The sequence below is a fragment of the Protopterus annectens genome, chromosome 7.part0 (assembly GCF_019279795.1).
Source record: "Protopterus annectens isolate FY-2018-M chromosome 7.part0, PAN1.0, whole genome shotgun sequence".
Classification (NCBI taxonomy): Eukaryota; Metazoa; Chordata; order Ceratodontiformes; family Protopteridae; genus Protopterus; species Protopterus annectens.
The window spans coordinates 1,157,849,215-1,157,867,471 of NC_056739.1; the positions used below are offsets into that span (position 1 = coordinate 1,157,849,215).

The 18,257-nt window shown below is 37.3% G+C and overlaps 1 protein-coding gene across 5 annotated transcripts in view; it reads left to right on the forward strand.

Moving 5' to 3' along the window:
• HERC1 (HECT and RLD domain containing E3 ubiquitin protein ligase family member 1) overlaps positions 1–18,257 on the forward strand; it is a 3,987,333-nt gene that overhangs the window by 1,972,647 nt on the left and 1,996,429 nt on the right. The window lies entirely within an intron of this gene.

Sequence of the window (18,257 nt, forward strand, 5' to 3'; positions counted from 1 at the left end):
TTAATAAACCACCAGGTAGTCTACAGCCTGTACATGCAAAAGTAATTTGCACCTCTTCAGAGAGTGCTGGCAGGCATAATCAGGTTTGGCAGAGAAAAGCATGTTTTTACCTACTAATCAACATCATTTTTATTGACAGCAAAATTAGGAGCAAGGGGAAGTAGTTATAAAAATCAGTGTTGATTGACATATAAAAATCAGTGTTGATGGGCATGTCATTCTTACTGTCATCCTTTTCCAACCTTTAGAGGAATATACATGTACTGTCTTACCTCTAGTGGAAAAATCACTTGGTCTCTGTTGTATAACTCAGGAGTGTTATAATTGGTAATAAAACTGTGACTGTGCTGACACCAGTAATAGTTGAATAACTGGACCAAAAAATTGACAAGACTGTGAAATAGGGTAGGTCAGGTGTATTAAAAGTAAGCAAATTTTAAATACTGTGATCAAATGTTTTTTCTGTCAGCCTCAATAAATGGGTGCATAGGACCTGAGTGGATCTGAATTTGGCACTTTAAACAAGACTTTTGGCTCCAAAGCTCAGGCTCTTCCCGTTACCATAATGCACCATCACTTTTACCAGTCCTTCATATCTCATCTGCCACTTAGCAAGACAGACATGTTCTCCAGGCTCAGTGCTCACTGAAGTGTTTTTTTTCAAAAGATAAATAAATGTACCATTCTCTTATTCCAGTTAAGGTTGCTTTTTGTTTCAGTGGGTAGATCCTTTATTTTTTCATACCTTTCTTAGATTTATCTGCTATTTCTCAGTAGTTTATTCTTGTAGATGGCGGCTTCCATCCATTTTTTCTCTCTCTTCCCTCTGGAACTCCTAATCTTAGAACTGTAACACATAAAAGTTTCCACAAATCTATCCACATTAAAACATTGGAGGGGGATTGACTGCATAATATTTGGATATTAAGACTAGATTTGATGTTGAGGTAGAGATGGGGTATTTTTGATGCATCTATGTTAAATTATCAACCGTTGTGATTATTTCCCAAAACATTGAGCGTGATACATTGAACATCCACAAAATCAAAACTACAACAAAGTGTAAAGCATACCTTTTTTTTGGGGGGGGGGGGGGGGTTAAGTCATTCGGGGTTTTCTTTTTTTTTTTTTTTAATGGCACGATCCTCACACTCCCTGCTAATTATATACACCAACTCCGAAGTGTGCACTACAACTGGGAAAAGGCAAAACCTTACTACCCTCTGTACTATGATCTTGAATGTTTGTTTCATATTTGATGTTTAGAGAGTCAGCAATCTTTCCATTCGACAGTTTAAGGAAGACCCTTTTTTGACACAAGAATCACAATGATAAGTCTATGTTTTAGCGGTTTTGGAGCTAGAATGTCATACCCATGTTGTTGGAAGAATAGCAGAGACATTTCTTATATCCGTCATGTTAATAGATTGAACTAGAAACTGAAGGCCACAATATGATCATGTGGTAAAGGTTGTACAATGTATCCTTTCATATAATTTGATAAAGTTATAAAAAAAAAAAACAGTATGCGTAGTATTTTTTTATTTCTTTTTCTTACTGAAAGCCAAATCCAGACAGACCACTGAAATCCTAAATTATCTGAAGTGTTAATGAGAAGGTTCACTTTCTTTTCTTCTGTTTTGTCACATCCTTTTCTACCATCGACTGGGAAACATACACGACCACAAACATATGCTGGCTCAGAGGTTCTTGGACTTTGTCAATGCAAATGCTCGGGAACAGCTAGTCAACACACCCACAATAGACTAAAATGTCCTGGGCATAGTACCTACTAACATGGGAGAGCATTGCACCCCCCACTTGTAATGTCCTTCCTGGTAAGTTCGGACCATAAATCAGTTTCGTTTGTGTAATTACAAGACCGGATACCCATCAAGCTCAAAAATGCTTAAGAGTTTTTCAAAGACAAATTACTTCCTACTAAGTGATGGTATAAGAAGTTTCAAAGCCCCCTCAAATGCAGATAACACGGACTGCTATGCAGAGGTGTACACCAATGCCCTGTATAACCACTTAAGCAGTTGTATAGAATTGGCTGTAACTGACCAGATTAAAACCAGGTTTTGCTGAAAGAACAAGCCACCCTGGTGGACCTCTAGTATAAACAAGCTGTACAACAAGAAAAAGAAATCAATGTCCAAGAGCAAGAGGTAACTGGCTCAGCAGAGGAAGAAATCCCTCTCTAGCTTAAGCAAACAAATTAGAGATCTTGTAAAGTCCTCCTAAATTAGTTGTGAAGCAAGAATAGCCTCAGTAGGTAAGCATAACCACAAGGCATTCTTTAGCTATGCCTGAATTCTAAAAGGGAGTACCCAGCTATGAACTGAGCTGGTTGTGGATGGCACCACCCGTCCCCTCCAGTCATGCCCCAAAGTATACCTGCCACCATTCCTCAGCCTGTTATCTCAAGAGAGCAGGTCATCTTAGTGTTCTCCAAGGCCAAAAACACAGCATTAATGTTACCAGACAATATCTCAGGTTGCCTTTTAAACAACTTAAAACATGACCTAGCAGACCCACTTGGATTCATGTTTAACCACAGCCTACAAACTGGCTATGTTCTGGCAGACTGGAGGATAGCAACAAAAATCCATCTTCACAAAGGGGGACCATCAACCGATCCTGAGAATTATAGGCCCATAATAAGCTTGACTAGCCTCATCTGCAAGGCCATGGAAAGAATCATTGTGGACCTTATTAACAAGGATATAGGTAATTTCAGACTCTGGCCACAACCCAGTTTGGATTTGTTAAAGTTAGATCATGCATGTTAAACACTGTTGATTTATTCAAGAAAGTCACCAAGGCCCTGGACAAAGGAAAGACCGTGCATATACTGCCTGTCTTGACCTAGCCAAGACATTTGACACAATCCCCCGCTCGGGTATTGGAGAAACTTTCCCAACTGGGCATTAACCACTGCATTACCAGATGGGTAGCCAACTGGCTCACCAACAGGACACATACCATTTAAGTGGATGACTTCACCTCTACCAAAAGACCAGTTACTAGTGGCATACCGCAAGGTTCTGTGCTGGGGCCCTTACTGTTCAGAACAGCGGTTTTAAGCCTAGTCAAGCTTACTTCAAATTTACCAAAATATTGCTGACATGAAAGTACCCCACGGAATTTTACAGTTATGATATAGGATTGCACACATCAAAGCATTCAAAGGCTACCCCTGTCCATTACAGACATTGGTGCCAAACCAGCGATAAATTTGCTGTCTCCCATCCATTGGTCCAAGTTACATTTGAATAGAGTTAGGGGTGAGCTTTGCTTCGCATGAATGGAAGTCTGTTCTAGAGAAGGGGTAGTCTTTGAAACACACACTCTCTAGCATGTCCTGTTTGTCACAGACAAGGTGTAGGTTCTTAGAACAGGTATTTCTGAAGCTGTTTGTTTTGCATATGTACAACAAATCCATCAGTATCTTGTACTAACAAATGTGTATTTATAAGTACTAAATCTGAGACTTTTGTACATAATATATTTTGCGTGAAGGACATAGCATTCACTGATGTAAATGTATTTTATTTATTTATTTATTAAATTTATTATTATTATTTATTTATGTAGACTTATTTATTTAACATTTGTTTACTAGGATTGTCAGACTGGGTGATAGCCCATTTTCAGCAGACACCCAGGGAGGGAAAGCTCCAGAGACAGTAATAAAAACACAAGTTATATAAAAAAGTATATAGCTACATAGCTAAAATGTACAGGAGTAAAAATTAAAGAACAAAGCTTAGAGAACAGTACATAGCTAGAGAAAGTATAGTAACAGAAAAGAAATAACTAGAGAAGAGATTAGAATAAAAAGGTGAGAAGTCAGAAGGGAAGAGATATAAGGAAGAAATATTGGTAAGTAAGTAGGAAGCAGCAGGAGGATAGGTTGTAACAAAAGAGAAGAGAGGATAGGAGATAAAACAATAAGTTAGTAAGATAATGAGTACAAGGAGTGGTAGAAAAGTATTTGAGCTAATAGATGTTGGAAGGAATTAGCCAGGAAAGGTACATGAGCAAAGCCAGTTATTACTGAGGAAGGCCTTTAGTTGTTTTTTGAAGCAAGTTGGATTGGCAGTAGTTATTATAGGCTGGGGGATAGTATGCCAAATTCTGGAGATGCGGTTAGACAAAAAGGGAGTCACCAGCTTTGTTGTTGGATTTAGAGACTTGCAGTAGCAGTTTATGGGAGGATCGAAGCAGTCTAGTGTTGGATGTACTCGTCTATGAGTGGGGGTAAGTTGAGCGTAAGTTAGGTAATGAGCCAGTTCTAACCAATTTAGTTGCAGAAGGGCAGAGCAGTGATGTGATCTAAAAGAGGAGTTAGTAGCAAATTTTGCTAATTTATTGTAGCAGATTTCAAGCCTAGCCAGATCAGATGTATGACTATAGGTAAAGATAGGAGAGGCATATAGTAGGGCGTAAAGATGATGTGTTCTGGCTATTGCTTGTCTTGTATTATTAGTAAGAAAAGACTTGATTCTATATAATGAACCAAATTTAATACATGTCTTCTTAACTCATTACGTCCGAGTGACGCCTCCAGGTGCATCTGCAGTTAACTCCTACTGACACCTCTAGGCATCAAATATTGTTTGTTCATATTTGTATCAATAATTCCAAAACCATGCTATGCACAAGGTTTTAAAGATTTAATCTTAAAGCTTACACAGTGGCAAACTCAACTACATTAATATTTGACTTCTGTCTAGTGCAGATAAACAGATATTAACTTGTTTTTATGATATTAATTTATATAGATATAATTTTCACATTTTTCTAAATATCTCAACAACCAAGTAACATAGACAGAACTCCTTAGCCTTATGTGAAAGCTATTGGCTAGACAAATAAGATGTTGCTGACAGTGTGTATCTAACTTGAGTGGTTGCTGAGTTATCGCAAGTTGTTTACAAAATATTACAAATGTAATAGTTACTGTGTTTACTGTGACTTATAAAACTTGGCTTAAGACCTAGAAATTAAATAATACTACTACCATAAAAATAGTTTGTGCGAAGAGTTTACCCTTTATACTTCTTTCATAACTCCTATGGCTCCAGAGATATGAATATTTGTTTCAAATGTGAAGACATAATTTGGTTCTTTCAAAAGGCTAAGGCTCCGCCCACTGGAAGTTAAAATTGCAAACTTCCTGAGCTCCATTGGAGTGAATGAGTTAATGGACTGAGAAAGGTGTATGTCAATTTTCAAGTTGTTGTCAATTAGAATACCTCATAATTTAGCTTGAGTAACAGCTGCTATAACTGTGTTGTTTGAGGAGTGTATTTGGAAAGAGGTTGTGGCATATTGTGATTTGCTGGGGTGAAAGAGCATCAGTTTTGTTTTAGCAGGATTCAAAATCAGATGAAAATCTGATAGCCATGTTTCAACAGCTAGGAAGGACCGTTGTATAATGATAGTAAGTTGTTTTAGAGAAGGTGCAGCAGAGAGATAAGAGTTGTGTCATCTGCATACTGAATAAAGGAGGCTAGAAGAGTAGATGTATGGAGTCGGTTGGTAGAAATGGTAAAAAGTAGAGGACCTAGGATAGAACCATGAGGAACTCCCGTATTGATAGGCAATAGGGATGAGAGTTTTCTTTGCCATTTCACAGCTTGTTATTGGCTAGCAAGATAATTGTGGAACCAAGCTAGGGAATAGTGGCTAAGTTTTAAGTGGAGTGTTCATTCAGAAGTTTGTGATGGGAAACAGTGTCAAAAGCTTTGGATAGATCCAAAAAGATGGAGGATACAAGAATCTCATTATTTCTGTGCTTTTTTTATGGTATTAGTAAAACTTGAGGGTAGCAGTGGTACTGTGGTTAGGCTGGAAACCATGCTGTGTGTTAGATAAGAGGTTACTGGATACTGTGTGATGAAGAGGTTGCATGTGGATACATTTTTCTAATATTTTTCTAAAGGGGAGGTAAGACTGCAATGGGTCTGTAGTTAGAAAACTCAATAGAGTTGCCACCTTTGTGCAAGTGATAATGTAAGATATTTTCCAACTTAAAGGGATGTATTGTTCTGAGATTGAAATTGATCAGTATACTGACAGGATAGGCTTTTGTCTTGGCTGCTGTTTTTAGGAATTCAGTAGCTAGGTTATCAACAGCAAGGGTTGTAGGTTTAAGTTTAGAGAGTAGACTTTTGATAGTGAGAGTTTGAATAGGTTTAAAGGAGAAGGAGTTACTGGTAGCATTGGAAGCATTTGGAATAGTTGGAGGTTTATTGTGATTAGGATTAGTGAGTGAGTGAGTGAATAGAGTTTACAAAGAATGTATTGAACTGCATTCAGATACTGTCACTGCTGTTGGATGTTGAAGGGGTGGGGGTGGATGAATTTCCAGGCTGAAGAAGGTTATTTATTGCAATCCAGATTTTTTAGGATTGTTATGTTTCAGTAAAGTAGGTTTTTTTATCTAGTTTGTTCTGGGACTTAGCTTTATTTCTAAGTTGTTTATATAGTTCAAGGTTAGCTTGATTTGTTTATTTATTGACATTTAACTGGGTTAGTCCAACTGAGCCATGGGCCCATTTTCAGTAGAGACCCGAGGAGAAAAGCTCCAGAAGTAATACAGTTATGATATTTACAAAATATTAAAGTAGGGTCACAGAAATATAGTACAATCCAAAAATGTCTGCACAGCAGTAGAATGCAAAGGTAAAACAGTTAACAAGTACAAGATTTTTGGTCATATGGCAGGTAGTCCCGGCTTTATCACTTTGTTTAAGAACTTTAGTGTCTTTTGTTAGCCAAGTAAATTTTAATCTGATAGTTCTGCAAGGAACTAGCCTATTCAGTATATCCAGGAAGCTGGAACTGAAATATTGTACTGCAGTATCAAGAGGAAGTGTTTTGAGTGGGGACTAATTGCAAAGTTGCAAGATAGAAGACATAAATGGTTGATGAGTAAAGTTCTTTTTGTTATGAATTTGGTGGAAGAAGGTTTGTCTAGGGGGGATTAGATGTTGTTTAAATAAGTAGGTAGGAAGATGATCACCAATACTATCAGAGAGACAACCTGTTTGGAAGGCTAGAGGTTTGTTGGTGAGGATCTAGTCTAGGAGTGATTGTTTTTTGGTTGATTTGTCAGTTCTTGTTGTGGTATGGACTAGCTGTGAAAAGCAATGGAGGTTAATAAAATTAGTGTGATTATCAGAATTGTAAGAGCACCAGTCACCCATTATTATAGTTTCTTGTGAGAAGGTTGAAGATGTCCAGTGGAGTCATTTCTCAGTTGTGTTACGGTGATTGCCAGGAGGGATATAAGTGACAACAATTATTAGATTTTTGTTGTTAATTTTACGTTTGGTAAGTAGTAATTCAGCATTACTAAATTCAAGGATGTTTTGTTTCAATAAGTTCTAATTTTAAATTTTGTTTAAACGTTATGGCTATACCACCGTCAGTCTGTCATGTCTATTTGTATTGTAGCCTGGAGGGAGAATTTCATTGTTCTTAATTTCAGGTTTAAGCCAAGTTTCAGTATGACAATATCAGGGGAGTGTTGGGAAATACAGGCGTGAAGTTCATGGACATTATTTACTATACTACTTAGATTCATGTTGATTAATAGGAGGTTACAGCCTTCTAGGGAATCCGATATCTGAATAATAAAGTGAGGTAGGAAGCTGCTAAGGACATGTGGGACCAGGGTTAAGGTGGATATCACCACTTACTTTTAGTGGTGAAGGGAGACACAGTAGAGCTTTACTTAGTTTAATTAGGAATTTGTTGAACTTGAAAAGTGTTTGAGATTTAGTATGGAGGTGAATGCATTTGAATGGGAAGTACTCTATATGAGATGTATTATAGAGATTGGTGGCAATATTGTAGTGAGTGAGAGAAGTTTGGTGGGCCAGAGGATTTGTAACTTTGTGGAAGGAGAAAAGGTGTTGAATATTATTATGATATGATGTTAGCTGGTTAAGCAGAATGAGAAGGCTAAAGCAGAATGTGTGCAGAGATAAAATTCTTAAGACTGATATGAAGAGAAGAAACCATTGTTTTGGAATATAAAGAAGAGCTATGAAAGAGTATTGCAGGAAGAGAGAGAGTTGGCAGAAAATAGATGTGAATGTTAACTTGGATAGATGTGAATGATAGAAGGAAGTAAAAAGAAATAATTAAAGTAGGGGTAGTAGTGATGCAAGGTACAGAGGAAGTAAAGAGGAGGGACTCTGAGTATTCTGAGATAAGTAGAATAAGTAAATGTCGATATAGGGTAAGAGGAGTTTAGCACTAGTTAGGAAGGTGGAAGGAAATGGGTGCCTATATTATAATAAGGATGTAGTGCTGGATGGGGGTATGGGAATGTGTACTGCAGCTTTATTGGTAGATAGCAAATTGGAGGGTGTGGCTAGGTAGAGTTAAGTTTAGGGGTAGTGGGGGCAGGGTAGGATTTGGGGGTAGGGGAGCAGAGAGAGCCCAAGCATAGCGGGCAGAGCCGATTGCGGGAAAGATCACAAAAACCATCAGTGCAGCTAGAAGAACTGGCAGGTAAATGCAGAGCTGTACTGTTACAGGAAAATATGAGCAAAAGGTAGAACTTGTGTATCACAGGGGGAAAAAGGAAGGTAGAGAAACACAGCTACTGAGGTGAAATAGCATTAGATTATCACTGGAAGGCAGCTTTTGTATAGAGGATTCTGGTGGGGTAGAAGGTAGGCAGAGTGGAGATAGAATATAGGGGAAATGTAGAGCAGGAGTGGAGATAGAATATAGGGGAAATGTAGAGCAGGAGTTTGGCTCAGTGGTGTGTGAGCAAGCTAACACAGTCAGGTATTTAATGTGAGTCATAAAGACTGTAGCTGAGCAGGCTAACACAGTCAGGTATTTCATGCAAGTCATAAAGACTATAGCATACAGAGCAGAAGTAGATGTACTTGCAGAGCCTCCAAGTCTCTTTAGGGAAGACTGAGTCTCTAGAGATGATAAATACGTCTTTGGACGACACCTGTCAAAGCTTGTAATCTGTTCTTTAAAATTGGAGGTCCACTAACAGCGTAGAAGTAGATGCACTGCAGAACCTCTGAATCCCTTTAGGGAAGACAAAGTCCTTTTAAAGACGATAAATATGGCTTTGGATGATAATTGTCAAAGCTTGTAATCTGTTCTTTAAAACTGAAGGTCCACTAACCTTAAAAAGTAATAATAAAGTACATCATAGTGACATATGGCTCCTGCACACCACTAGTACTGCAGTGAGTGAGAGAGAAATTTAATATACTTAGAATTTCCTTCTTAACAAAGAAAACAAATGCTAAATTGCAGGCCAGCAGCAAATACTTTGAAATGTTGATAAATTTATTTTATTTTATTTATGTATTTATTTTCTTGTTCTGCAGTAAGGGAGAGCAGTAAAAGCTGCTGAGCTAATTGCAGTATCAAAGTGACTGTTCTTTATTGCACAAATTTTTTTTTCACCAAGCATGTGGATGTTTTATTCATTTTCATATATTGTCTTTCAAAATTAGTATGTTGTGTGTGTGTGTGTGTGTGTGTGTGTGTGTGTGTGTGTGTGTGTGTGTGTGTGTGTGTGTGTGTGTGTGTGTATATGTCGGGGCATGTGCATACCAACACAAAAGGGAACAGGGAGTGAAGAAACCAAGTGAACAGTGTTAGGTGGGCTTAGGATATGGAGATGGCAGCAGAAGGGAAAAAGGGTGAGAGAAAAAGTTTGAAAATGGGAGAACAGTTGTAGTAAAGGTAGGTTACAGTAGTCTTTGGTCAGGAGTAATAACACCACCATTGGCAAGGAAGACAGGAGTAAGGCAGGGCATTATTTTTATCTGAGATCTTGTATTCTAAAATAGCTATCCTTCCGTTTTGAGGAGAGTTCCCTTCTGGCTGAATTTTTCCCCCTTCCATCATATATATATATATATATATATATATATATATATATATATATATATATATATATATATACATGTCTTTTTCAGCTTCAAGGAGAAGACAGTTGCCGGTGCAGCGGTAGCATTGTAGCCTCACCGCAAGAGGTTCTCTGGTTCGATTCTTGGCTGGGCTGCCTTCTTTGTGGAGTCTGCATGTCCTCCCTGCATTCGTGTGGGTTTCCTCCGGGTGCTCCGGTTTCCTCCCACGTTACAAAGACATACATCTGGAGCTTTTCTCCCCGGGCCTCCGCTGAAAATTGGCTTCGTTCCAAGTCTGACTTTCCTGGTTAACAAATGTTAAATAAATAAAATTCTGTTTGTGGAAGTAGTTGAACCAGTAAGGCAAATTGGTGAACTGTCCTTTCAAATCCTGATTGTTCTGTATCTGTTGTGTGATAGCCTACTTTCACTGTGACTTCGTTGCATTTCTTTTAATCACCACAGATCCATGGCTGTGACTGAGATAAGTGTATATAGTTAATTTTAGGTGCTGGGAATCAGACATTTGCATAATGTCCAGTGTAGCTCTATGTATAGAGAATCATTGCCACTGTGATAGCAAAGTCTTGTTCATTTCTTTATCTTTTCTGACTAGATTGCAAGGCTTTTTGAGGCATTGTCGATATATAGTTTTGGATGTTGGCAAGTCTCCCAAGTTTTATATCAGCCGAGAAGGTAGAACTGAGTATAGTTTCATTTTCGTTCTTAATTTATTTTTTTTATAATTGGCTGACTTGAATTTATACTTTTATTTTTAAGTAAAGCACTACTTAATAAAATAACATTCTATGAGAATGATTAATACGATACAAAAATGATAAATAAGTACAACACAACAATTTTACAGAGAGCCAATGCTCTAAGCACAGTAATGCCCTCCAGAGTGTGTGTTAATGTGTAATTAATGCCCTTCCACATAAATGTCATTCATTTGCTTTCCAGGGATATATTCCACTTGAACATTGAAGCAATACAAAATGTTAAACATAGTTATGACTCATGCAGGCACTCAACAAAAATAACACTTTATCAGTCTTGTATCATCTTAATCATTCTCATAGAATGTTCCTTTATCGAGTAGTGTTTTACTATTTCTCATCCCTACCTATACTGACAAAGACATTTTATATTAAAAAGTAAGTTAAAATAACTAACATTTCTAAGATACCTTAACTCAGTGGTCGCCAACCTTTTTTGCACCACGGACTGGTTTTATGTAAGAAAATTTTCCCGGGGCCAGCCATTGCACTCGCATAATAAGCAAGCAATAATGCCTGACAGGGTGTGTGTTAATGTGTAGTTAATGCCCGCCCAAGAGTGTTATGAAGCCCTGCCACTACACCCCTGGAAGGGCATTAATTACACATTAACACACACCCTGGAGGGCTTTATTAAACTTAGAGCACTGGCTCTCTGTAAAACTGTTGTGTTGTTCTTTTAAGTATTATATTATATTGTTAGTAAAAAAATAGCTGCTGTAAAAATAAAGTAAAATCAAGGAAACGAATAAATGATACGGCAGAACAATAAGCTCTCAAGTCTTGTAAAGTTCACAGTTGTTACAGGAATCTGCTGCTCTCAAAGCGTGATATATCCAAAGTCTCAAAATAACATTTAAATAATTCGGACTTCACGTAAATAGTAAAGCTTTATTGGAAACGGCAAGTGCTTTCACCACTAAGGCTTCTTCCGGCCATTAAAATAATTACTTAATTACACACTTATATATAGTATATACAATGACATCATTTCCTCTGTTAATTAAGAATTGTATTTTAAAGTAAAAATCTCATTCTTTTATTTGGTTAACTACATGAGACAACTTAAATAATATATCTTTCATCATGTCATTGTATTACAATAGGAACTATACTACATATAAAAAGCAATGTACATCAGTTAAACTGGATATGCCTGATAAAAAAATAAAAACAATAATTATAGATATAAAACCTGTCTATAAAATGAATATTCGTGAAATGCAGCACTACAATATATGACATATAATATAAAATATATGTGAAAAATGTATATAACGTATAATAATATAAACAGGAATGTTGGATAAAATAAAATCAGACGCATGTATTAATAAAATAAATGTGCATACAAAGATTTTATGGAAACTTATGATATGCATGTGATTGTGTAAAAAATGAATGTTAATGTGTAAATGTGTATAAAAAATATATGAAAAATAAACAACAAAAAATGTTTTCAATTTCTGAGAGGTCTACTTTTTAAAACTAGCTTTATCGATACTCTGTCATTTAGACCAGGATGGCAGTCAGACCTTAATCTAATAATCCATTTGCTTTCAATTTCTTCAGTTCTGTTCCTGATATCACCTCTTCTAACATTTGGAACATTTGTCTGAACCACTTGAAACTTAAATGTATGCTTTGGCGTATTACTACATGTGTGTTTAGAAAGAGCACTTCTAGAGGATTTAGTATTAGTATCATAGACGTGTTCTCTGATTCTGTCTCGCAATCTCCGATCTGTTTTACCCACATAATATGCTTGACACGACATGCAAGTGGCTGAATAAACAAGATGCTCAGTGTTATAATTAGCTTCTACTTTAAAAATGAATTCCCTTTTGGTAATAGGGTGTATAAATCTATTAGTATTATTAATAAACTTGCAGTGATTGCATCTCATGCAGGGTTTAGTACCATAGTTTTTTTCTGTATTGCTTTGTGTGGTTCTAACTCTATTAGGACCACATAACATCCTATATAAATTCATTTTATTTCTATAAGTAAAACTAGGATAGTCACCTATGATGTCATGTATTTGGGGGTTCACCGTCAAGATGTCCCAATACTTCCTATAGATATCCTTTACCTGCCTAACATCTTGTGTATGATAAATGCACACTCTAAGACCATCTTCACTTGTATTATTTTGTTTAGAAATTGTTAGCATGTCCTTATCATTTCTTTCTGCAAAATAAGGACGTGCTTTATCTAAACGTAAACTATCTAAGTCCATAAGACCGACTTCCATATCTGCACACGTATACAATCTTTGCTCAAGCTTATGTTTGAATTCTAGAAGTTCATTCCTGTACCCTGTCTCAAAGGAATACAGATGGGATAGCCTCATAGCTTGTCCTCGTATAATATTTTTAAAGACAAAATTTGGATGCATACTAGATCTATGCAAAATGGCATTCCTATAGCATTTTTTTCCATATACGCTTGTGTTAATTAAACCCATGCTTGTTCTTTCTATATATACATCCAGGTACGGTATTTTATACCTAGACGTTTCTAAAGTGAAATTCAAATAACTGGTTAAGCAATTCATTTGTTGAAAAAATTCATGTAGTTTATGCTCATCTGAAATCCAGAAGAGAAAAAGATCATCTACAAAATGGACATAAAACTTGACGTACCGTTTAAAATAATCCAACTCAAACAGTTGTGCTCCCAATCAGCCATTACGAGATAGGCGTAGCTATTGGCACACGAAGTGCCCATAGCTACGCCATCCCGTTGTAAGTGTAACTGTTCTTGAAAAGCGAACACATTATTAGTAAGAACCATTCGCATTAGGTCATATAAAGTTTCTATTTGTATGTCTATAAAGGACCCTTCCTTCTCTAAACATCTACGTATGCATCCTAGTCCTTCCATATTAGGTATACATGTGAATAGAGACTGCACATCCAATGTTACCAATATATATTGCTCTTCAGGTGTAACTTCTTTCATACTATCATATAGCATCATCAAAAATTGTTTGGTGTCTTTTAGTATATATTTATATTGGTTAACTACTGGTCTTAATTTGCTTTCTAGGTAAATAGAGATGGGTTCAGTGACCCATCCTCCCCCAGAGACTATGGGTCTCATGGGAGGTTTTACAGGATCCTTATGGATCTTGGGTACCCCTTGTATACATGGTATCGTTGGTTCTAGAACTCTAAAATAACTATAAAGTTCTTCTGTAATTCTAGTACTTTGAAACATATATAACAATGAATCAGAAAAATTGTCAACTATTCTTTCTAGATGTCCATAATGAATAGGACAATAATAATTAGTATTTAAAAGATATAGCATACTTGTGACATAGTCACTGATGTTCATAATGACTATTGGTCCGCCTTTATTAGCTGGTCTAATGATTATTTTATTATCCTGTTTAAGATTGTTTAATGCTACACGCTGTTTAGAATTTATATTCCCTGCCCATTTTCTATAACGGTTATTTTCTGCTTTCACATGTAGCTCTTGTTCAACCATTTTAGAAAAAGGTTCTATTAAAGGGTGAAGAACAGGAATGTAACTACTAGGTTTTTTAAAATTTGATGCAACCATATCATGACTAGATTTCCCAAAGTTTAATTTTAACTGTAAATTACGTGCAAACATTTTTAGATCTATCACTGATTCCGTGATATCACTAGTAGATGGAATAAAGGATAGACCTTTTTCTAGTATAAATATTTCATCACTAGATAATTCTCTGTCTGAAATATTCCAGATTAGTGATTGCTCGTTCTCTCCCACATCTTTTTGAGTGTGGGTCCTATCTGCTGTTCTTCCGCTGCTCGTTTTTTCTGTCTTCCTCGTATTATATTATATACGTTCTATATTTTTGATGTAGTTGCTCCACCTAATGTTTCAAACTTGCTGTAGTTTGTTAATGGTGTTGGAGGAAGCATTTTACATCCAGAATATAACTTTTAAAAAAATATCCAGGCATTTACTTTATTTTTGGGTCACTTACTCCTAAAACGTTTGGTATGTTGCCAGTCATTGGAGATTGAAGTTACTAAATAATGGCATACATTTGATTTTCAGACTATTATTTTCTTCAGAAAATTCATACTAACACAAATCCTTTTAATCTGATGTCAGTTTTCATTTTATCTTTGACATATGGGGTTCAGTTCTGACATCTGAACCCATCGGCCATTACTACAGCTCATGTAAGCCAAAAACTCTTGAGCTTCCAGTCTACCCACAATCCTTCTCTCTGTTACCCCAGATCTCGTCTGCCGCTTTTCAAGACAGACTCGTTCTCTGTAGCTCTCGAGCTAATTTTGATAATTTTATTTATTTATTTGACATTTGTTAACTGGGGTAGTCCATCTGAGCCAGTGGCCCATTTTCAGTGGAGACCCAAGGAGAAAAGCTCCAGCAATGCAAACATAAAAAGATAACATAGTAGGTAATGTACAAAACCCAAGAAAAACAATGCAGCAATACAACATAAGCAAAAAATTACATATGCAGTAATCAGATGAAACGAATAACTGTAAATAAAAATAAAACAAAATGAAGTAAATACAACTAGTGCATTTAAGTGTTTACAGTAATGACACATCTTACCCAAGTAGCATAATGTATTATCTAGTGAGCAGATTAGTCTCTAAATTATTAGATGTACAAAGGTAGTGAAAAGAAAAAGAAAGGAAAATGCAGATTATGGAGGATTTAGGCAAGGACAGACTTTTGAGTTCAGAAAGTAGTGCTTGACTTCAGTTTTAAAGCAGCTGGAACAAGTGATGTTACGAATGTGAGGTGGAAGTCTATTCCACTCAAGGGACACAGTGTGTTTTATAGAGGAGTTTACCATAAGTTTTGTTTAGTTTATAGATGTCTAGAAGGTGCCGGTCGGAACTACGAAGAGACCAGGTTTCCAAATTTTCTTCATAGTCCTATTATATCTTTGTCTTTGCTGTGTTATAGCCCTATACACTTTCTCTACCCTTTCCTTACACTTTGTGTACCTTTACTATCATTGTTGATAGTTTCTTTCCTTTCCGTACACTTTGTGTAACTTTACTGTCATTGTTATTAGTTTTCTTCCTTTCCTTTCCTTAAAAAAATAAAAATAAAAAAACTTTCCTTCCTCCTTTTAGTTGTTGAGTGTGCCTTCTGCATATCTCTCTAGTATGACTGTGGTGTGTGCTTTATTTTTGTTATTGCTAAAAAGTCTAAGGGTCCCTCTGGCTTCAAAAAATGCTAGAAGTGTGGCCACAAGATTTCTCTCAGATTTGCATTTGTACATATATTGTTTGGGTCCTGTCCTCTTACAGGAGGATTATAGCATTTGCCATCTCTCATCGCAGAGCCCCTGTAGAGAGGAAAAATAAGTTAATTCTAAAAGGCTTTATTCCTTCTGCCTTTGGAGATGCCATATCTGCTCATAAAAAGCGTAAGAAATTTCTCTGCCTTCTTCCTCCTCCTCCACAGAGAAGGCCAAAAAGAGGAGTTTGTCAGTACCGACTTCTTCATCAGCGCTGATACCTAGGAAACCAACATCCTTGGTTCCTAAAACCCTGTCGGAATCAATGGCCTCGGGATCTAAATCTTCACTACCAAGAAAATCTTCGGTACAGACATTTTCCTGACCTGATGCTGAAACTCTCTACACAAGACAAAGTACCTTCTGGCTCTTCATCAGCACCGTTTACTTTGGTGCTGAGTAATGATACAGTACAAAAGGAAATTTTGTCCAGGGCAAAACCTTCTGTTGATCCCTTTATAGGTGAACTCCCTGAAGTTTTCCTTCCGGGGCCTAAATCGCCATCTGTAATGTCAATCTGTTCCACCAAAAGCCTTACAGAACTGGATGTGGAGAGACTGGTGAATAAATTTCTATGGGCGAGAGGTTTAACAGGACTTCCTTTGGCCCCGACCTCTGCAGGTTTGGGTGCCGAACTACCCTTTACACCTTTAACTCCTCCTCCTCTGAGGTTTTAGAGTTCCCAGATTCAAGTCTGGCACCGGTTGCATCAGTTCCAGAGATCTCCCTTCCTTCGGAACAGGTGATTACCCTGGGTTCTTTGGTTCTTTCAGATCCCAAGACCTCCCGGAGCCGTGTCTGCCCTGTCAGTTCTGAGGAGCAGGAGTTGACTCCAATTTTTTCAAAGCTGTCCCTGTGCCTTGGACCATCGGCGCAGTTCAGCTCGCCTCCGGCTTCTGCCTTGTGGTAGTCTCGTTGGAACAGGGAATGACCATGGTTCCGAGGGAGTCTATCTCGGTTCTGGGCTCCTTTTCCTCTTCAGAGGGACCGGCCTTTGAAGCAATAAAGAGGGCTTTGTCTATCACAGGAACTCAGTCGGCCCCTTCGACACACAACAAACAAAGATGGAGCGTTATGGTAAGTACGCGACTTCTTTTTAAGTAAGTTGGTAATTTTATTAGAACAGTAATTAAAATCTGTTCCTATTTTTGAGCCTTTGTTTCCTCTTTATTTTAAGGTTTATCTAGATTTCTTCAGCTGAAAGGTCCAGAGGTATGCAAACCTCTTTACTGTCGCTCTTACACATATCTCTGTTTCAGAAAATGTGTACTAACACAAATCCCAATAATCAAGTAAAATATGTTCCTATTTTGAGCCTCTGTCCCCTGTTTATTTTAGGTTTATCCAGATATCTTGCACTAAGAGTCAACCGAGCATACCTTTCAGCTGTCCAGATTTTTGCAGAATGTCCAGATTTTTGGCTCATATATTTGGTCCCATTCTCATAAAATGTGTAGTTTTCTGGAAGATGACTGGGGATTGAAGTCATTAAATAATTACAGGCATTTGAGTTTAAGACTTCATATTGTTCGGATAATACATGCTAATGGAAACACTGTTGTTCTAGTAACTTTCTAAGTTTATAAGAGCAGCATTTAAAATCTGTCTTTATTGTTGGTCGTTTGCCCCCCGTTATTTGTGGCTTTGTCCAGGTTTCTTGTGTGGAGAGGTATAGTCGAGAGGTACACAAATGTCTTAACTGATGCTGCTGCTGCCATGGGTCACTCTCACTCTTCACTCTCTGGGTCTCTCTCTCTCTCTCTCACACACATATGTATACACACAGTCTCTTCTGCTTTCATGCACACATTCAGTCACACATGTAGACAGAAACATAAACACGCACACACACTTTTTTTTTTCGATTTCATTTATTTTAATTTTACACTTGCTAAACAGCAAAAGCACTGCTTAGCGAGTTTAAAATAATGGCTTGATTGATCTCACTCATCAGTCTCCCTCATACACACACACACACACACACACACACACACACACACACACACACACACACACACAGTCTCTTCTGCTTTCAAACACACATACATTCTGCTTTCATGCACACTTTCACTCACACACGTAGACAGAAACATAAACATGCTCATACAACTAGATATATACACACACACACACACACACACTTTTTTCTGAACAGTCGGTCGCCCAGCATAAAACGTTTTTTTATTCTTTCTGTGCGGCCTGGTCCCAAATGATCCATGGCCCAGTACCAGTCCAGGGCCTAGTGATTTGGACTGCTGCTTAACCTCTCTGCATAAT